Genomic DNA, 20,959 nt, shown 5'->3' with positions numbered 1-20,959 from the left:
TCACCTCTTTGCTACTCCTATTTAGCACTTCTCAGGAAGAAAAAAAAAAAAAAAGGATAATCACCTCTTCAAATTCAACCCTAAATTACCCCTCCTTCACTCCAGAAGTAAAGTGAAATGTTCCTAGTTCCTTAAGCTCTGCTGAAGTGTTAAGAAACAAGTGCTCCAAAAATCATGTTGGTATATAAATCAAAAAGACTGAAATGAAAATTATAAAGCAGCTTGATATAAAAAAAAAGTGTCTTGACCATGACCTTAAGAGTTCTGCCTGTCAGTTTTCTCCTTGAAAGTATGTGAAGGGCATTTGCTTTCCATACTTTGCTTTCCAGGAACAACAGGCTTGAATTCATTTAATACAGTTTTAAACCTTTAGAGTTCCAGTCATTGAGAAAAGGGAAAGAAAAACACTTAAAGTGATTTATTTTCTTTTTGTTTAACTAACATATCCAAGAGAGTGCCAACACATAAGCTAAGAGGATATAATCATGTAAAGTAGAATATACTTACAGGTAGGACACATTGTTTTGTCTTCCTCCAAGCTAACATTTTACTTGGCAACACTGGTCACTAAAGCCCACTGTGACAATTACCCCAAGATCAAAAGGGCATGCTGATACAACAGAGCACCATCAAGACTCATCCACAGACTGTGCACATACTACACTGCTCCCTCATCCCCTCCGACATTCTGCACAACTCTGTTTGGAAGAATATAGGGTAATAGCACAGAAACCGGTAGCTTTCTCTTCTCCTTGTCAGCAAGTTTTTTCTTAAGACAGCAGGCATTGCTATGTTATACTTACTGACAGAGTCATGCATGCTTTTGTCTGCCTCCTTCAGCAGTCCTAGAAGCACAAAGGTTCCTGCAAACTGCTGACCAGGGACCTCCCTTAGAAAACACTGCCTTGGCTATACTACTGTAGTTAGATGCATTCAGGCTCACTTCACAATGTAATTATACAACGTAACAGTAGAGAAGATGAAGTCATAGCAAGAATTTGCTTTGTTGAAAATTTTTTTGCTAATAGTCTTATTTGCTCACAAACAACCAAAGTCTGCTCTGTAGATTTAAAGGACAATGAGCAGCTCCATCACTTCACATGCCTGCCTTAACACTTGAAACAAACTGTACAATTTCACCCTTGACTATTAATTCTTCAAACACAGCATCAAACTTTTGCCATACCTACAGATGACTAAATATTTTGCACTGATTCTAAGAAAAGCATGTATAAGAAAGCATATTTAAAGAAAAAAAAAAGAGACTGAAGTAATATGGTCAAGCAGCATTTAGCAGAGATCAGGATTAGGTCTGTGTATTCACATAACCACTGACCCATTCGGGTTGTAGTTACCAGAAAGTGCACTGAGTTAGCTCCTGCTATTAATCCTAGCAGTTAGAACCATAGAAAAACATTTTAAAAGAACAATTCAAGTTAAAACATGTATGCCACCACCATGCACATCTCTGGAAAAGTATAGCTGGGTCAAGTCATCCAGGTATTTATGTGACATATAAGTAGTAGTACATTGGTAGCATATAAAAATGGTAGCACAATGATGTGGCATTTGCTTTAATTTCTTTCCTTAAGGACAAGTCCAGTTGACAGTAACTGAAAAAAACTGGAATAAGATTCAGATTTACTTGGATTAGTGTTAAGGACATCCATGCATGTAGAACTAATGAAAAATAAAACCAGATTTCCCTTCCTTTGCCACTGAGCATGTCTCCCAGCCAGCATAAGGACTGAACTAGCGGCAAAGCAGTAGTTTAGCATGCAGCCTGTACTTGCAATACAGCAGAAACCAACAGTTCCTTCAGTTTGCTCAAACAGTCAATATTACAACTCTTGAAGAAATGATTCTTCACTTTTGCAGTACTGCCAAGCAGCTTCTGTTTCCACATCATAGCAATTTATAATCAATTTTGGAGAGCCTGTTCTACTTTTTAAAAAATCCTGAAAGACTGCTGTTATGTTTGCAAGCAAAGGCCATTATTTTCTGCTTCCATAGGTTGTTTACACAGCATTATTTTGTACGATGATTTAGCCTGGCTCTATATGAGCACTGAGGTAAGCCAGTTTGCAGAATCCACATCAGGAACAGAAAATAATTAAGATATTAAACAGTCACTGCAGATTATCTGTAAATTCAAATTCATTCAGTTTAACATTAACCCAAACCACCAAAACAAAAAATCAGTTTCAAGTCAGTTTTGTCTTTAACATTAGTAGGAACATTAGACATCACTCCGCATTTCTAACTAACCCTTTCAATACAAGAAAGTTCTCATCCAAAACAGTGATTTCCCAGAGGGTTTAAAGATTAACTTCAATTACCCTTACTTGGCAAAAAGAATTATAAGCCACTCCTAATAACCCACTGATTCCAGCCTTCTTATTGCACAGGACAATGCAAAGAACTTAAGTAAAGACAGTGCTCAGTAGCAACAAAAACTGGTGGGAGAGAGAGACGACCTGCACATTTTCTAAAGGCCTACAGTGCTTTCTTTTGCGATTACTATCTTGCATGCAGTGTACAACAGCCTTCACGTTTGATTCCACAAACACATCTTTTCCCTATTTCAAATACACATAGTCCCATTCACACTTCAAAGCAGAAGTCATCTCTGCAGCAAAAAACGGAACCATTCTCCCCACCCACTCCATTTCTTCCTGTCCCACACAGCATCCCTCAACTTATACTGAACTGGGGCAGCAATCAAGTCAGGATTTATAAGAGCCAGAGCTCACAAACTAACAGTCCAGCAATACACACAAGCCAATTAAACTATAGTACAAGCTACTTCGTATGGCTTACCACTGCTAAGAGCCAGTGAATTCCTCCCTGTGCATACCGATGTTCATCATCAAAGTGCAGGACACTGGGTTCTGCACTTGGGTCACAACAACCCTACGCAATGCTACAGGCTTGGGGAAGGGGCTGGAAAGCTGCCCGGTGAAAAAGGACTTGGGGATATTGGTCGACAGCCGGTTGAATATGAGCCAGCAGTGTGCCCAGGTAGCCAAGGAGGCCAATGGTATCCTGGCTTGTATCAGAAATAGCGTGGCCAGCAGGGACAGGGAAGTGATCTTACCCCTGTACTTGGCACTGGTGAGGCCGCACCTCGATTACTGTGTTCAGTTTTGGGCCCCTCACTACAAAAAGGACATTGAGGTGCTGGAGTGTGTCCAAAGAAAGGCAATGAAGATGGTGAAGGGTTGTTATAATCAATACATAAAGAGATCTTTATTTCAAAAGAAGTTTTGAAAACACCTGACTAAAGTAGTTGTTCTTTGTGCTGATCCATATGAAAAAGTAGAACACAATGTTATTTTGCTGTATGTTTTGGAACACAGAGTAACTCAATTTCAGTATAAGAATAATACTGCAAGTTTTGTAAGTAGTAGTCCCAGGTAACATGTCTGCAAATAGTCAGCTTCTATAAAATGAACTTCAAATGTCTCTAACTGAAAGCACACACTGGATAATAATAGGTAAAATACTGAAGTATACAGCTGTTATGCATTTCATGGTTGTGAAAACAGTCACAGACAGTATGTGCAGAGAGCAAAGTTGAGCCCAGAAGCTTGCAGATTTCTAGCTTCCTCTACAAGCATTTGTCCTTGTTGAAAATGAGTGCCCTCCCTCAGACCTTCAACCAACATTTGCATGCCCTGTGTCATCATCTCCCCCCTCTCTGAGTATGTGAGGAAATGTTATTAGTGGGATTGTAATAAATCATTTCATAATTGTTACTAATCAAAGGAATAAACATTTTATAACAGTTACTGCTATTATATAATCATAGATTTCTCTTTGTTTGGAGCTTTAAATTTCTTACTTCATTATGTAGTCAATAGAAGCCAAACCACCTTTTTCTTTCCTTGCAATTAGCAATGAGTCAATGGAAGACAAACAGAAAGCTGATTTTTACCGCACTCCTTCAAAAGTTTAATCAAACCTCTGGAAGCAATCCTCCCAGTGCAATGAATTTTTAAGTATGCTTGGACCTTACATAGGTGCAAGGGTAAGACAAATGTGAGAGATGGAGGGGGGAAAAAAAAAAAAAAATCTATTTCTGTTATCACAAGCTTTCATCTCAAACAGCAGTAAGTAAAGCCATAGCATTTGTCCTGGTAAAGACATTAACTCAGGAGACACCTAAACAATCAAGACTCCCAGAACAGTTTCAGAAGTAATGATGATCTCTAGTTAGACACTTACTGGTAGCTAATTACCACCTGGTAGAACCAGGGCCAATTAAGCACCAGCTACAAGGAAATGCCCAAGAGGCAAGTTATGCCTTTAAAGTCTTTATACTATCAAATAAATAAATTTCAAGAGGTAACACAAGTTTTCGCTTTATCTACTACAAAACTGAATTTGTGTCATTGGCAATGTAAGTCAACATTTAAAATGCCACTAATAACCAAGAAGAAAGCAACAGCTTACAGTCCAAGATTACATTAGGTTTACAATTAATGAAAATATGTCTGGGATTTAGTTCCTAGTTTTCAACAACAGGATGACTATGTCTTTAAATCACCTAGTATGACAATTACATCTTAAGCCACTCAAGTGGGGGGAACACCAACCAAAAAAAAAAAATCACAGGGCTAATTTTAAAGATCGTAACTCAAAAGTACAGAAAAATCAGATGTGTTCAGTAATTGAACAGAGAAGATGTCAGGCTGCTCACCTCGGGAAAAAATAAAAAATAAAAAAGAGAGACAAATCTCAAGATATTCTGCCTACAGTAGAGGGGGAAGAACCCAACCCTGAAGATATTTCTGTGAAGCTAAACAAACTCTAAATGTATGTAGACAGCATTAATTCAAGCCAAAGTTTAAGATGGATCACAAGTTGCTACATTTTTTAAGTATAACATCACTATGAACAAATAAAACTGAACCTTGCAGATTATTGGCTCACTGCTGCTGCTCTCCTGTAAGAGGTTCTACAGTTCAGCTTATGGTACAGGCTACTGCTGTTACCTTTAAATCAATCTCTTCACATCTCAAACCACTGTGGTTGTTAAAAGCAAATAATTAATTGTGGATATAATGAAAACACTAAAACCAAGTTTTCTTACACAAACATGACCCCTATCATTCAGTACTTTAATTTGCTGAAAAAGGTAAAAGAAAAATAAATTAGTGGATATACACTTTTGAGTAAATGCAAGGTATGGGATGGGAGACAGGGAGAAACTATTTTTATTGATGACCGCTCAAAATTACTAGGCCAAATTAAAGAGGAAGTAACCACAAACAAGTACGTCATAATAAAGATAACGTGTTAGTTAAAGATTATGTTGTACAGCAAAGTGAAAATAAATGTAATAAAGCTAGGCTAACCAGCTCTGAGCATTGGAACAATGGAAACAGAGACAATCTTCATATCCCCAAAGCCTTTTCTTCATGAGAACATCAAGTCAGGAAATTTTTTATATTTTTCTGACTAATGAAGTCCTCACATTAAATCCAGAGTCAGGCCAAGTCACCACTTCTATACAAAGTCCTTTCCTTACTGTTGAACAACCATTTACTTATTTTACTTTTTATCTTGGTCAGGGACCATCAGACTCATGACTTAAGTGCTCAACATAGTCCAGAGGAAATGGAAAGCTTTTCTTCAAAGTTAAAAAGCAGAATTCAGATCCTGCTGCCATAAGCAGAACAAACAAAAAAAGAATCAAGATAAAAAGCAGCAATAAAGTCTACCACGTCTGTTATGCTGTTTTCAGACTTCCTTAGCAACATACCTCTCTTGATTTAAGAGCACTGGCCAGCAAGCCTCCCAAATTCCCTTCGAAAAGGTCCCATTCACTGTAACATGTGGGAGGTACACACTCACTACAGCTGTTTATCAAACTTTTGCAGTTCAAAGCCAAAAAGCTGCAAATGATCATGAGGCAAGCATGCTGTAAAGATGTACTGCAATGTTAATGCGCCAACATGTAAATACCAGCACACAAAGTTTTACTCCTTCAGTGCAACAACATACTTCATGGAATGCAATGAGGCTTCAATAGGTGTTGGCCACTTCCCAGGAGAAGTGTGAAAACCCTCAGAGGGGAGTGAAAGAAGCAGTTCCAAACACGCACCCCCAAATCTGCATTAGGATCTGAAGATCCTCAGCAGCTTCAGAGTACTGCTCAGTCAAGGGAGACCTGAAGCTAAGTAGCCAAAAAATATACTGTCCAGATCTGCTAATATATGAAAATAAATCTGTTTTGATGAGTCACTACTTTGCCAACTTTTATGCATTTTTATCATATCTTTTTTCAAACTACATCTAGACACCGTTTAATAAATTCCTCTCTCCTCCCCAAACCTAGTTATTTGTTTGCAAAACTGCAAACATTTTTGATAAGGTATTACAAATCTAATTCCTCCTCAGCTAGCATACAGCTGAGAGGAATAGATCAGAAGAAAAATGAAATTAGTATCCGAAGATTTGGAGATGTTCTTGGTTAACACTGATTCAGATCCCATGCAAGTTACACTAAACCTGATGAGCCCTCAACTTGCAGTTTCCAGGATTTCAATGAAAACCAATAAACAACTAATTAAGGCCTTCACATAGCTTCTTTCTTGAGTGCAAATGGAATCCATCTACACAAAAAAAACTTTCAAAATAGTCAATGGCAAAGTGTGCATATTTTCAAAGCCAACATTCACAAACAATGGAAGTTTTTGAAATGGCAAATATCAGACACAAAAGAAGCCGAACAGGATGTTTTGACCTTCTTTGAAAGTAACTAAGACTACAGGAAGATAAAATGCTTTTAGAGCATAAGAGATGCACAGCTTGTTTCTAGAAAAAGTCTAATCTCAACCCATTTAAAAATACTATCTTGCTACTACATCCAAACAGTAGCACTATGAGTACACCAGACAGCCATGACACAGAAACAACCAAACTATTAGAAGAGTTCTGCAGTGACCAAACTCTCCACCACAAAGCTGCAGTACAGTGCTATCTCTGCAAGTTTGAGAAAATATGTATATTCTCCTTTATGCTTCATATGACTTAATGAAAGGATCTTAAGATATCAAGTTGAAACAAATTAAATTACTTGAACAAAAAGGTACCCCCACACCTGAGCTATCCCATGGTAGGATTGCTCTCCCATGACTGCCAGCTCAAATATTGTATGGTAAGCAAGACTTACACCAGCATTTGATACAGCAAACTTTGGAAATAGACCACTAGTAAATATACAACCTCCCTCCTACACATCCCACCAGAGCAAAACATATACAGGTATAGTTATAACCAGCTCAGTAGGTGTTTAATGCCTGGACTTACCTCTACTGAAAAGTCTTTGGCAGCTTTCAAATTGGAGAAGAGACACAAGAGCCCTGTAAGGCAGCTTGCAAACAAACTAATCAGCCTATTCCTTCACGAGGTAAACCTCACTGCAAGTGGACTTAACCCAGCAGATGCTTTACTACTTTAAATAGAGTATCTTCCTTCAATATGCTTCAAGCATTTTTGGCTAATATCAGCAGCATTAATGGTCTAATTCACTGTTCGCCTGTTCAATTCCCATCTGTTATTCAAAACACTCATTTCTATCTCATTGCACCTTATTTTTTTCTTCTCTTTTAGAAAGGAGTCTCTGATATCGTGTGTGCATGATCATTATGCCATACAAGATGCTGGTATTGCTCCAACTGAAGGTGATGAGAACGTCACAGAAGAATTTAAGTGAGGTGACAAATATAATTCCTGCTAAAGGTAATATGCAGTTGAGCATAGCACCGGAATTTCAGTCAGCACTGGGCTGAAGCCAGAGTGTTTCAACTATCCCTGGCCTAAAGGTTTCAAAACAAAGAGTTAAGGGAGAAGCTCTACCTTAAACACTTCCTGCTTACTTTTTCTGCTAAGGACACAAGGAAGGCTAGCTGCAGGTCAGATCATACATTCAGCTAACCTAGTAGCCCATCTCACACAGTGGCCAGAGTAAGGCTCCCAACTGCATGTAGACACTGTGGCAGGAGTTTAACAGCTTAACCACAAGCAGTTTCACAGTGGAACAGTGGTATGAATCATATGAACACTGGACAAGATTTCTTTGGACTTCTTTAAAACAACAGATTAGAAAGTGTTACAGGCCCACATTCAAAGACTAGGTTAAAAGACATTTGAAGTTTCCAAACGATTATCAAGACAAACACCAAGCTTAAGAAGGTAGAGCGTTAATGAGCTAGCAGTTGCCAGATGTGGCCCTCTAAGTATGAGGTAAAATATACTAGCTTAAACTCAAGTAAAGAAGTTTATACTAAAGCATTTTAACTCCAATGAGTTAAGAACCTGCACAAAGTTACCACAACTCAGCAGATGCATATTACCTTGTTAAACTACTGTAACTCAGTGTGTCACAGTCCTTAGTCTCTCAAGTCTCTTTAGAGATGCTAGAGAGATAGTGTAATAAGACAGGTACTTCACCCCTGTTTTCCAAGAGGTAACTTCTCTGGTTAAAGGATACTTCACCACCTCTATTCCCTCTTCTTATAGTACCATTCTCCCACCCCCACCCCACCCCACCCCCAATCAGTAGACCTTTACCTAAAATTCAGATTCACTTCTTCCAAGGTTAAAGCAGTTTATAATGCTACAAGAGCAGCAAGGAGCAGTGAGAAGTACTGACGGCATTTCCAAAGAAATCTGCAGTTGTCCTACATCACTGGTGTACCACATGCTAGAAAAGGTGCTTTTATTCCACCTCCATGCTGGTCTTATCATTTACACAGATCACTTGATCACAATGTTTTGCTGTCCTTTTAAATGCTCCCCGATTTATAGTTTATGATCTTCTGTAGCTGTGAGCTGAACAACAAAAATTCACACAAAGGTTTTTATATTTACTCAAGACACACACTGAACATTAACTTGTCCAGTTCCTTCTTCCCTATGCTAATTCCCAGTGTGACATAAGGCAATTCTACATTCAAAACAGCAATTACCCCATGGACAGCATCCATTTCCAAATCAAGCAGGGAGTCATAACACCGGCAAAGAGCCTCAGTAATACCCTTAAGTAGGCAATATTTCACATATTAGGTCCTTATGAAAATGCCATATAGGCACCTAGACTTCCATTGGGAAGAAAGAGTACAGATATCCCCAGAGGTTCTGCATTTGTTTCACTTCTATCATGTGCTCATTGCCCCATCAAGTAAAAATCTATACTGCTTCCTCTTTAAATAAATGCTTTGTGAAAAAACACAGCTACAACTCAGTTACTAATATTAAGAATTATGTTTAAGAACGCACCAACTCACTTGACTTAGCATTAACGTGGTTATGGTTTAAAACTATCAAAAGGTTTAAAGTACATTTACACAGTTTAAGATTAACCAAATATTAAGTGAAAATACCATTTTACAGCTAGAAAATGGGCCACTTCAATACATTAATGACATCTTAATTAACTGATGTTAAAACCAATATTCACACATCTTTACTAAATATTGCTGTTAATAATTACTGGAAGATGTCTGAGTTAAGACAATCTTCTTCAGTTGGAAAGAAGAAATACATCTATAGCAATGGAAATTTTATTCAACTCCACAAGAGGAAAGTATCAACCTATAGCTCTTTTTATAATGCAATACACAAGTTGCAGATAGTATTAAATTCAGCTGCAGTGATTAAGCATTCTCTTTGCAGACAGAAGCACAAAAAATGATTGATCGACTACAGCTAAATAACTCTATACCGTAAAGAGAAAGGTGGTTTTCTGTCATAGCACCAATTGTGTTGAGACTTCTCTACTTCCAATACCAGAGTTTGACTGAAACTACCGCTAATTAGCTAATTTTTGGACTAAAGTTCTGCAAACCAGCTACAAGGGCAGCAACACTGTTTAATAATCTTGACTTGCCAAGTGGGCACTCTGTGATAAAGCAAGCATGAGTAATGCTCTTGGGCAGAAGCACTTTTAACTTGCAACCAGTGTATCATTTAACATAAAAGCCACACTTTGCTCCCAAAATCTAACAGTTTAGGTCAGTACTAGCTTACTTTGCCAAATTTCTTTCAGGAACGCTGTAGCTAATTGTTCTTTGTGTTAGTCCAGATCCACGAGGCAGGCATGACTGCAAGAAAAAGAGGAATAAAGGCCAAGTAAGTAGTTTTCAAATAATTCTCTGCGTACAATACAATTATCACAGGAAAGCTAGTAATTCTCACTAGAGTTACTAGAAAACTAGAACACTAGTAAAACTAGAAAGATGTAGTTGACAAAGCATTCAGTAAGATTTTAAAAACTTTCACAGGAGGCATTCAGAAATGAAATCTGGGGAAAACCACAACAACAAAGAAATGCAGGACCACTGGCTTTCAAACCTGTGCTACACAGACATCAAACATGACTGCATTCACTGCTTAGCACAGCCTCTTATCAGCATTTTCAGGAGCAAGTCTTCCCTTACCACAAGGAAGGTAGAGTTGATAGGAAAACCTAATAGCTGACCCACAGCTTTTACGACACTGCACACAAAAAACCCCTGAACTTTAAAAGGTTTTATGTACCACGTGGAGAGCAAGGTACTTCAGAAGTTAAGATATCTCTTCTCCCCACTGTGCTGGTGGTACTTGCAGAAGGCAAATAAAAAGAGAGATTAGCTTTTCTTCAAGCATTCACCAAGCAGATGCGAGAGCCCAGGGGCATCAGACACCACCACTGACCACGTGGAAGCTAGGGCAGAGGAGTTCACCTAGACAGCAAAGCACTACACAACCTGGAACAACTGTTCAACTGATGGAGAGAAGAGAGTCTAGATCTTCAGCCAAACACAGCAGGAGTTCCAACCTCCCAATGCCCTGGATGCGTGCTCATACTTGCTGTGTGTTCTCCACTAGAAGGCAAAGGGGCTGCCTGCAGCCACCCAGCCAGTAGCAGAGTGAAACATTACTTTTTTGATTCAACAGAAAAACTTTCAGAAGAGGAAGGTAAGTTTAAGTAGTCCAGATCTTTAGAACAGGTAGCTACATTTTTTAAGGCTATGTTCAACAGTGATGAGGATTAGGAACAACAAGACTTATCTGTATTTGATGAGGAAAAAACATCAAACCCTACCAGCATTAATGCGCCCAGGCACACTTATTATTCACTTTAATTTCTCAGATACCTTTTAGAAAGGACATTCTTTGTTTTTTTTAATTTGGAAATATAAATCTTATTTCTCTGCTCTTTATTCCAGTCATTTTTGTACTTCTTGCCCTTGAGATTAATTTGATATAGGAAAGCACATACTTTGCATAGGACATAATAACCCATATGAGAGCAATTACTAGAGTTCATAAAAAGTGGCCCATCATCATCATGCAACTATTATTTCATTACACAAAATATTCTTAAGATGGAAGTAAGATAGGACAAAAAAACATTGGTTCAGTCACCTCCAGAAGAACTCTTTATAATAAAAAAAAGATTATTATACAGGTAAGACATTTCACTAAGTTATCATATTAACAAAAAAACCCCACCAAAACAAAACATACAACCCAAAACCCATATTCTTAATGTTTGACTCTTGGAAACAAAATTTAAAAAACCCCTTTTAAATCAATTTTTAGAGTGAAGCCTCCCAAGCTACCAAAGCTGCAGTGTTAATAAATAATCATTAATATGTTGTTACATAATTGTTAATAAGTTTTTGAAGTGCGATAAAATCAGAATCAGCATTTTCTTGGCAGTTTGCCATTAATAGACCAATTATTTAATTTCTGCAGTAGTACTGCAAGTGTAGCAAGCTGGTAGCAATCCAACTGAAAACTTACTCTGTTTCAAGCTTGTTTTCCTACCCAACATTAGTTGAAATTGGTTTACATTACTTGACTAACAATTAAAACAAGACTGCTGTCACTTGACTATAAGAGTACATCATCCATTGGATATTATTGCATAGCTGAAATATAATTTATGTGTATGCACAGAAATTCCACAGAATTTAATACTGTAGCATCTAGAAATGTCCTAGAAAAAGCCCTTGACCAAAGCAGCAGGTTTGCCATAGATGAAGTCTGAGACATCGATGGTAGCCTCACAGGGAAACCTGAAGGGTGTAACACACTTAACACCACCATTTCCCCTTGAAAATATTTGCTTTCATTGCACCATTTAGAACTGAAAGTTCATTCACCAAAATAATGTATCCAGAAATCTGTCTTTTGCATGTTTTATCCAAAAAGAAACACAAAAATTAGACCAAATGTGGAGTTCAGAAAGCTCCTTGTATATGTAGAACCACCTGTTTCTCATTTAAAATCACAGCAATAGCAGATACCTATAGAAAGTCTCACCCCAAACCAACCTGAGAACCTTGCAACGTTCTGGAAAAGGTCACAAAAATTGGAAGAAACAGGAAAGTGCTGCTATTCTCTTACTGGAGAGATCAACACAGACCAAGCTAGAGAAGGTAACTGAGGTGTTTGTCACCAAATATGCCTCATCTGTGTCTGGACACAGATCTCCGTGACTACTGAAACTGCAAATAAGTTCATATTTCACTTGCAGAGTTGGCTTTCACAGACAGCAACGCAAATCTTCAAAGCCATACAAATGAGATGTCTTTGAGATGTACACATACCCCTTCCCATAGCTACTCCATTCTGGGATACTTTCCAGGAAATGTTCAAGTGAGTTGCAGGCAAAACAAAGAACAAATCATTAAACCTAAACCATGCAAAAAACACTGGGCAGCATGTAGAAGTACATTATGTCATTCTTCTAAACAAAACACTGGCCATCTCAAAAAGATGAAAGATGTGCCTATCAGTACACTGTAGGCAAATGGCTCATTGGATAAACTCAAATTAGGATTTGTTCATCATCATTCACCCTATTTTAGTTGTCGTTGCTGTAGGAAGGGGGAAGATTAACTATTTTGTTTCCAATTACAGCAGAAAGAAGTAATCTACATGCAATCCAGTTCAGTGCTTACATTAGCTACACATCAAATCACTCATCCCTTGAAAGTACAGCATCAAGATTGCTGGCCCTTGGTCTGCTGCATCGTGTGAAAGCAAATATGAAGCACCCCATATGGCAAGTCACAATGCCGTTACAGAAGGGAAAATCCCAGATCTGTATGCCCTATGAAGGAAAAGAACAGACTAAGCAGTGACTTGACATCAATATTAAGCTCTAAAAATGTTTTGCATTAAAAACATAATAGGACACAATACCTCAGAATAGCTATTAAGACACCAAAAGGAAATATCATTTGGGAACAGACGTTGATTCTATTAGCCAACCACATTACTTAAATACACATTGCCTAAAATAAACCTGGAATTACACACATAGAAATGTACGTTTTCATAAAGAGGTGCAGGGGATATCTATCAGTGTAAGAAATATGCTCATAAACCAACCACAAATACTATTTTAAGGACTTCACAATTGGCAGCTTATGTATATTAGTTGAAAAGCCAACCAAAAGTTACTTTCATAGCATGGTTTACAGTCTACAGAAATCTTAAAAACCTAAGATTTAGAGCTAAGTCACCAGCACAAAAACAGTTTTTAATCCAAGGTGTGAATGAACTAATGTTATTGTCTTCAGTGAAAGAAGCTTTTTATCTCTTCAAGATGAGAGTTAGAAGTCACCATCTTCTGAAAGCAAATATAACTACGGGTCTGCCATTACTAACATTTGCATGTGTTCAAGCGAAATTCAAGAGGCACGAAAGAGCTTTATAAGTTTGTCTGCTTTCACCAATAGTATAGTACATTAAGTCCTCAAAGTAAAATCAGTTACAGTCAAGTACAAGCCCCTATCTACTTTAGGGATAGAATGGCCAAATGTTTATGACCCTGAGCAGCTTGAGTGCTTTCCTTTGCATTCAGCTATGTTACAACAGAAGACTATGAGATGTTGCTAGTTTTTTCTATGCTTGTGATTGTTAACAAACTATGACTCTGGGGAAAACACGTATATCTCCTAGTACTAATGTGGTTATTATTTAATGCCATTAAAAGCCATTTGACCAGGATTTGGTATGTGCTAGATAATGGATCAGATCACTCTTCACAGTAATTCAGTTACAATGTAACTCCTTGAGCCTTCTAAAAATAATGTAGGTAGTGTGACTATTGGTAAACAAATTACACCCAAGAATGACGTGAATGAGAATCTTAGCTCTTTGATTCTGGGTGGAAGAGATAGCTACCTACAGGTATCAACAACTGACTACCAGCACCAGACACCAGAATATCTTATTTATTATGTTTATATGTCTAGATAATAGACATAAACATAGTGATATATTACATGGATGTGGAAAAAAGGAAAAAAATTCAGTACTTCTGTATTTCTGAAGTTGTTTACCTGCATCTTAGCTTTCTACATATACCAAGCAAAGCATAAACAACAAAATCCCTGGTAAACATCGTCTGTTATGTGATAGACAGTAAACTGTTTGTTCATCAAATTCCATTGAAGATACTGGGAGCTCGTGACATGTTATTCCATAAACTATGTTGGCCTAAACTTAATCTTAACTATTACACTGTGTAACGACTAACTGACTGTAAGTGCTTATCTAAGTTGAAATGCTGAAGCAAGGACTCCTACTAGGCAAAAGACTGAAAAGAGGGAGAAAGGGAAGAAGGACAAAGGGGAGAAAGACAAAGGGGAGAAGAAGAAGAAAAAAAGGGGGTAGTGTCTATATTCTGTAAGATATAAACAAAGACTTTGTGAGCCACTCTCAGGAAAGTAGGAAATACGAGAAGCTGGTGACGTGAGGAAGACCCGGATGGAGCGACCCCCTAGCTGCAAAGTGCGCAGACGCAGGATACACCTCTCAGAGAGACCCGATAACGGAAGGCGGAGGATATAAAAAAGACGGACCCTCGGGAAGTGGGTGCGCGCCGTTGGTGGAGCAGGGACTCCCCGGCCGCCCAGCGCTGTTTTGCTTATTGCCGCTTGCTAAAATAAATAATTGAAATTTAATTTGTCCTAACTTGCATCATTTTGGCAAGATAGTCTATAACATGTTATGCTCAAACTGCATGACCATTGTACAACATTGTACAGAAAACCATTTCCAGTGAGAACAACGTAAGATTATTCCTGCTTGCAAGAGGAATGAAACCTCACAAGATTTTGAATCAGTCAGTTATGATACAATTGCATCACACAAGGCTTTTACACCTCACTCATCTTTCTCACTGTTGTTGCTTTTTTTAAATTTTTTTTTTCCTTTAAATCTGTAACCTACATAAGTAGAGAGAAGTCAAGCAATCTTGGGAGAACACCACCAGGGATGAAACAAGCAGTTGAATAACCTCTTCACTCAGATAAGCTGGGCACACAGATATCCTGGCTTGGCCTTGTAAATAACACCTGCTACACACAAAGAGAAGTTGTGCCTAAGTTTACTTGACACTGGCAGGTTGAAAGGATTTTTCTATGTTCCAGCACCTCTTCAAGCAACATTTTAAAGATCAGAAGCTCCGTTGGGTCACTTACTGATCCTGCATTTAGCTGCAGGTAGTTTAGGAGTATTTTCCCCAAGTAAAGTTTGACCTTGTACAGGCACCCTCTTAAAACTGGTCTTTAGTTTTTAGACTTACTGACAGCTGGAACAGAGAACAAAAGTCACTGCCAAGTAATCATTATGGCAACACCTTTCAATCATAAGGTAAACTTCTTAATACAAACAAACAAGATTTCTTGGCTACACCTAGTCTTTACAGGTAGCAACAGAATTACTCTTTCTCCCGCAACATTGTATCTATGTTCTAAGAAAAATGCATGTGTCTCTTGCTACCAGCTCCCGGTTTTATATTGGCAGATTCCAACTATCACATCAGGGGAAGAGTCCTCCATATTTTAGAATGAACCTGGAACATCCTACCTCAAGAGACAATGGACAAGGCCACCGCAGCAGCAATGCTGCACGTTCCCAAGACAATCCTCTTAAACAAGCCTGCTATATTGCAAGCAAGCACACTGAAATCTGGATTTAAAAAGGCAATCCAGGCAGGAAAACGGATCACCAGAAGATTTCAGCTCATGACAGAAGAGTATGTCCAAATCAAATGATTCTCCCTTTTCACTCCTGATACTCACCTCATGATCATTAAAGGAAAAAATATACTCGTGAACAAACTGATACTTCTATCGGATAAAAGAAACCCTAAAATACACAAAATTAGATCTAAGCTCTTAACTGCAAACATTTTTTTCTTCAATGTTTGGGAGACGTCTCTGCTAAATTAAGATCTCAGGCACTGCTTCAGAACCACCTTACTAGTTTTTTAAAATCAAAATGGCACCTTGCTGTAGCTTATTTACAAAGCTGGAAGGTTTTTCATTTTTTTAAAAGTACCACTATTTACCTACCAAACAATTTATCTTCTTCCAAACTGCCACATTACTGCACAAAAAAATGAGCTCTTTTTGCAAGCTTGTTTCTGTTCATACACATCCAGGACAGCCTGCATGACAGTTGTGCTCATCACCTACGTGGAAGGTCACCTGCCCTGACTGACAACTGAGTATTTTAAGCCTCAAATACCTACCTACAGAGAAAAGGACTTGAAGTTCAGTGAACCTGCTGAAAGCCAAACTGGCATCAGTGTTTCTGGTGAAGCTGGTCTACATGCAGAATCAGGACGCAAACTTACAGAGCTAATAGCCCACACAGGCCCCACTATACTCTACACCAAAGAAAGAGTAAGCAAACACATTCCCGGCTACAAATCTTTACCATAATGCTGCTTCCCGTACACTCAATATACTTTAAATGTATCATGTTCTTGTACATTAAAGTGAATGGTACAAGTTACAGAAATACAGAAGTCCCAATCTATAAAGATTGTTGCTTTCAAATAGTAATTGCAGTGATTATAATGCTCCCTGAAGCAGCTCTAAGTGAAAGTGGAACACTGATAAAGTATGTCTAAGTTATGAGAAAAAAAAAGTTTCACCTAACCAGCCAAAGTTTCAAGAACAGAAAAGTTACCTTCTTGCAATAGAGAACACTTATTGATCAATCAAAGGTTTTCAAGTTTCTCCTATCAACTTGAAGACAACATAGTGGTACATTCTTTATATTGTCCATGTTCTTCTCAACAACCCCATTACACTTAGTAGCAAGGAGAGCCATCAGTTCCTTTAGTAGCAAGGAGAGCCATCAGTTCCTTCGTGGCTTCTTCCAGAAAGCTAAGCCTTCACCTACTTCTCCCCCTCCGGGTTTAGCATAGCCATTCTGCCATTACAAACTCCATGAAGATCAGGACTGGAAGCTCTGTCTTGCTGCAAAAGCATCACCAGAATTTACAAAATTTTCATAATGAGGTGGTACAGTTGAGCCCCAGGGTCACTCAGAGTGCAGATTCATTACGTCTTTAGGTGTAAATTGTTGCTGCAGCTGATGAACGCACAGCATTCCACAGCTGGTACAAGGCAAGAGAGGACACCTGCATTACTGCACAGTCAGCTAAGAAAGGAATTGTGTTTGCTTCATAATCTGTAAAACTACACTATAATGAAGAAACTACCCCCATCAAGAACGAAACCATGATCTTATGTACGTGACAATTCAACAGTCAGATAACCTGGCACAAGCTCTGAACATTTAGATATCTGATCTGTAAGCAGTTAAAGTTAAGCATCTCTCAAATTAAATGCATTAAATAATTTCTAGTTATAGTTTCTCAGTCTCCAGAAAACACATGGTGCTAATATATGAACACAACTCTTGATTCTGAAAGGTTTAGTGCAAGGGAACAATTTAGTCTCCCCAAAGCCAGCCAGCAGCTGAAGTTGACAAGCAAAAGTACTGAACTTACAGTTTTCATGGAAATGGAATTTGGATCAGTACAGAGATTTCAGAATTTAAAACCAAACACTCTCCACTCCAAGATTAATTTTCCTGGGCAACACAGGTTCCAGAGAGACACAGATGCCATATTATACATTAGTGATCTAGTAATTCATCCTGCCTTCTGGCTCCTCACTTTCATATAGATAGCCATCCCCTTATAAACTGTGCGCCATTGTGATCAATTTAGTGGCAGCCAGACACATTTTATAAACATGATAGTATCCCAAAGCTGTGCATTTGAGAGGACAGATCAGTTAGTAGTTACATGATGGTAATACTCATGAGATAACTGCTTTACAGCCCAACACTGAACCACACTAAAGCAGGAAAGTCATACCATACAACACAACCACAAGGAACAACGAGTGAAAAAAAATATCACTTTTATTGTTGATATGACACACCAGAGTAGCACAGAAACAGAAACTATGACATTTTTAAACTGTAAAAATCCATTGTCTTTAGACAAAAAAGAAAATGGTGTATTTTATCACCACTAATGCAACTCTTCTGCAGCAGCTGCTGGCCAGTGGTGCAAGGGAGAATTTGTTGATTACAACTGCAGGATGCTCACTGGCAGCTAAAACATTTTGCCAATGGTATTTATGGCTCCTGTTCCTTGTGTTTGGCAAAAGCAGAGGAAGAGTAGTTTTCTGGAAGTATTTACATTGATTTTGGAACTGATGACAACACTCCATCTGCTCTCAGACACTTTGGTGCCTCTGCCAATTTCTTCCCTAATGTATTGTTTTCTCCAAGCTTCCCAAGGTTTCTCTAGTTCCTGAACTTTGTTCTTTCACCAGGTTTGAAGGGGCCATTTCAAGTTGTGAACAAGAACTTGAGGTATGAACATCTAACCCTATGCCCTAATCACAGATCAACAGACAAATAAGATGGTATTTCAAACTACTCCCCTTCTCAAGACCATCATCTCCAGAAGCCTGTGGATATGGCTGATAGCTTCAACAGAGCTGTCAAAATCCCTGAAATAAAAGGGTCTTGAGGCCAATTAGGCGAAGCAGCATGTAAAAAGAACCAAAACTAACTCATTCTTCTACAAAAAGCCCAGAAGCCCCATGGAAATCAAGGTTTCACCTAGCATTTAAAAATGCAGCCAAGTAAAGCAATGTCCTCTCTACTGCAAATAGTGGGCTACCCCACAAAAAGAAAGCGCAATTCTACCTGCAAAACTTGCAGTGTAAATCTAACAGAATGGTTTAGTTTCCACCTGTTTGCCTGACACCTTTCATACAGAGTTAAACATTAAAAGAACCAGCAAAAGCAAGAAAGATTTGAAAGCCTGAAATTTTTTAAACTTTAAGGCATTTATCAAGGCAGAAGCATACACCAATAACTTTACTACCCTCTCCAACTTTTACACAATGATCAAGCTACCTTTATGCCATGCATTACGATTAAAGTATTCCTAAAAAATGCAACAGTTCATCTTACAGCATCACATAAGTGAAAAATAACTCCCCAAAAGTCACATACAAAACTCTTAAAATCAAATACTCAATCCACCAGAGAAAAATGAATTGCAAGGTCAGAGACTCCTGAAAAGTGACTATAACTTCCAGCAGCTCACAGAAGAATAAGTATGTAAACTCCAAAGGGCTGAGATAAACAGCACGAGTCTGCTCATCTGTTTTATTTGGAAAGTCGGTTAGTGTGAAATGGTGTCCCTAAGAAATAATCCCAACAGGATAAATGCAGAAAATAAATGCTTTAATCCCATTTGTATCAGTACACACGTGCGTAGATTCATTTACTATTAGGCTCAGTCCAGAGATAACTCGGATCAGTGGTGTGCAGGTCAGATTAGATGATCTAAACATTTCTTCTGGAACAACACCTGTCTCAAATTATCTATCTTATTTGTTGACACCAAGAGAAAGAATTTGCCTGTAAACACAATAATCCTTTCATCTAACAATTTGCTTTTTAATTCTCGTTTCACTGACCACCTAAGTAGAAGAAAAAAGCGAATCATGGCAAGCTAAAAATCAGGTGTCAGCCTTATTCCACTGCTGCAATTTGTCTTTGTTACTTTTAAAACCCAGGACCCACAGTGATAAGCCCAGAAAAAACAATGGATTTTAAATAAGCCATCTTCTCTTCCAGGAGCCCTACAGTATGTAAGCAATTTACTGCTTCAACTTATAGGTTCTGAGAGAAATTAAAAGCTGAAAAAATTTTGAAATGACCAACCTCTTTGCATTTAGACATTAGACTGAGGGTTGCCTATGTATCAAATAAAAGACCAACTCAGCAGTTACATCAAATACAGCTGCTTGCTTTGGCAACCTCATTTTTAGGAGATCAGATTTAGCTACTCAGCTTTAATACTTATGTTTGAATTAACCATCTGTTCTGTAACATTTAGACAGACTGACCTAGTAAAGTACGATGTCAGTCTTGGGGTTCTTGGGGCTAGAACACACATGTATACAGGCCCACAACAGGCAAACAGAGCCCATCAAAATAATAGTCAACCTTCACAGCAAGGAAGTTATATTTTTGATTTTTTTATCTAGACTGCGGTTTCATTTTATCTAATTAGCAAGAGGAACTGAGACCAACACAGCATATACTTTAACTAATTAACACAAAAAAAGAAACGTCTTTAAAAGTCTTTATAACAAAAAGATTTATTTACAACAGCCGTAAGTCAGAGATCTTAATCTAGGCCCTTTTAAGAAGGTTGCCAAAAGTAAAACATGCTGTTCCACTGTTAATTGTCACTGTAAAGGAAGTGCAAAATTCTTACTTGAAAAGACAGAGCTAGAAAGCACTCCACAGGCAATGACAGGTATTTTTAAAAGTACAGTTGCTGTGAAAGTATGGAAGCTTCTTATTCCCTTTTCAAAAAGATATGTACAAGCACACAAATGCTCTGTTATTTAAAGTTACATCAAAAGAACACAGGATTCATATAAGTCAACTAGTCAAGCAACAGCTAACAGACACTTTAATCAATCAAATAACAATCAATTTAATAAATTTCCCTTTAAGGGAAACACACCATCAAACCATTTGTTTCAGCAGACTACAAACACAAGTGGCTAAAAAGATTGCCAAAGTATGCTACAGAAACATTGGA

The 20,959-nt window shown here is 38.1% G+C and overlaps 1 protein-coding gene across 5 annotated transcripts in view; it reads right to left on the bottom strand.

Annotated features, from left to right (window-relative positions):
• RASSF8 (Ras association domain family member 8) overlaps positions 1-20,959 on the bottom strand; it is a 91,367-nt gene that overhangs the window by 52,029 nt on the left and 18,379 nt on the right. For 4 of the 5 annotated variants that reach the window (XR_012623502.1, XM_074826445.1, XM_074826447.1 and 1 more), the window contains exon 2: positions 10,039-10,112. The exons of the other annotated variant lie outside the window; for it this stretch is intronic. The gene's annotated coding sequence lies outside the window, so the exon portion shown is untranslated. The remainder of the gene's footprint in view (positions 1-10,038; positions 10,113-20,959) is intronic. 5 annotated transcript variants of the gene reach the window in all.

This window comes from Strix aluco, chromosome 5 (genome assembly GCF_031877795.1).
Source record: "Strix aluco isolate bStrAlu1 chromosome 5, bStrAlu1.hap1, whole genome shotgun sequence".
Lineage (NCBI taxonomy): Eukaryota > Metazoa > Chordata > Aves > Strigiformes > Strigidae > Strix > Strix aluco.
The sequence above is the reverse complement of the archived record's forward strand: the minus strand, read 5'-3'. Positions and strand labels throughout refer to the sequence as shown.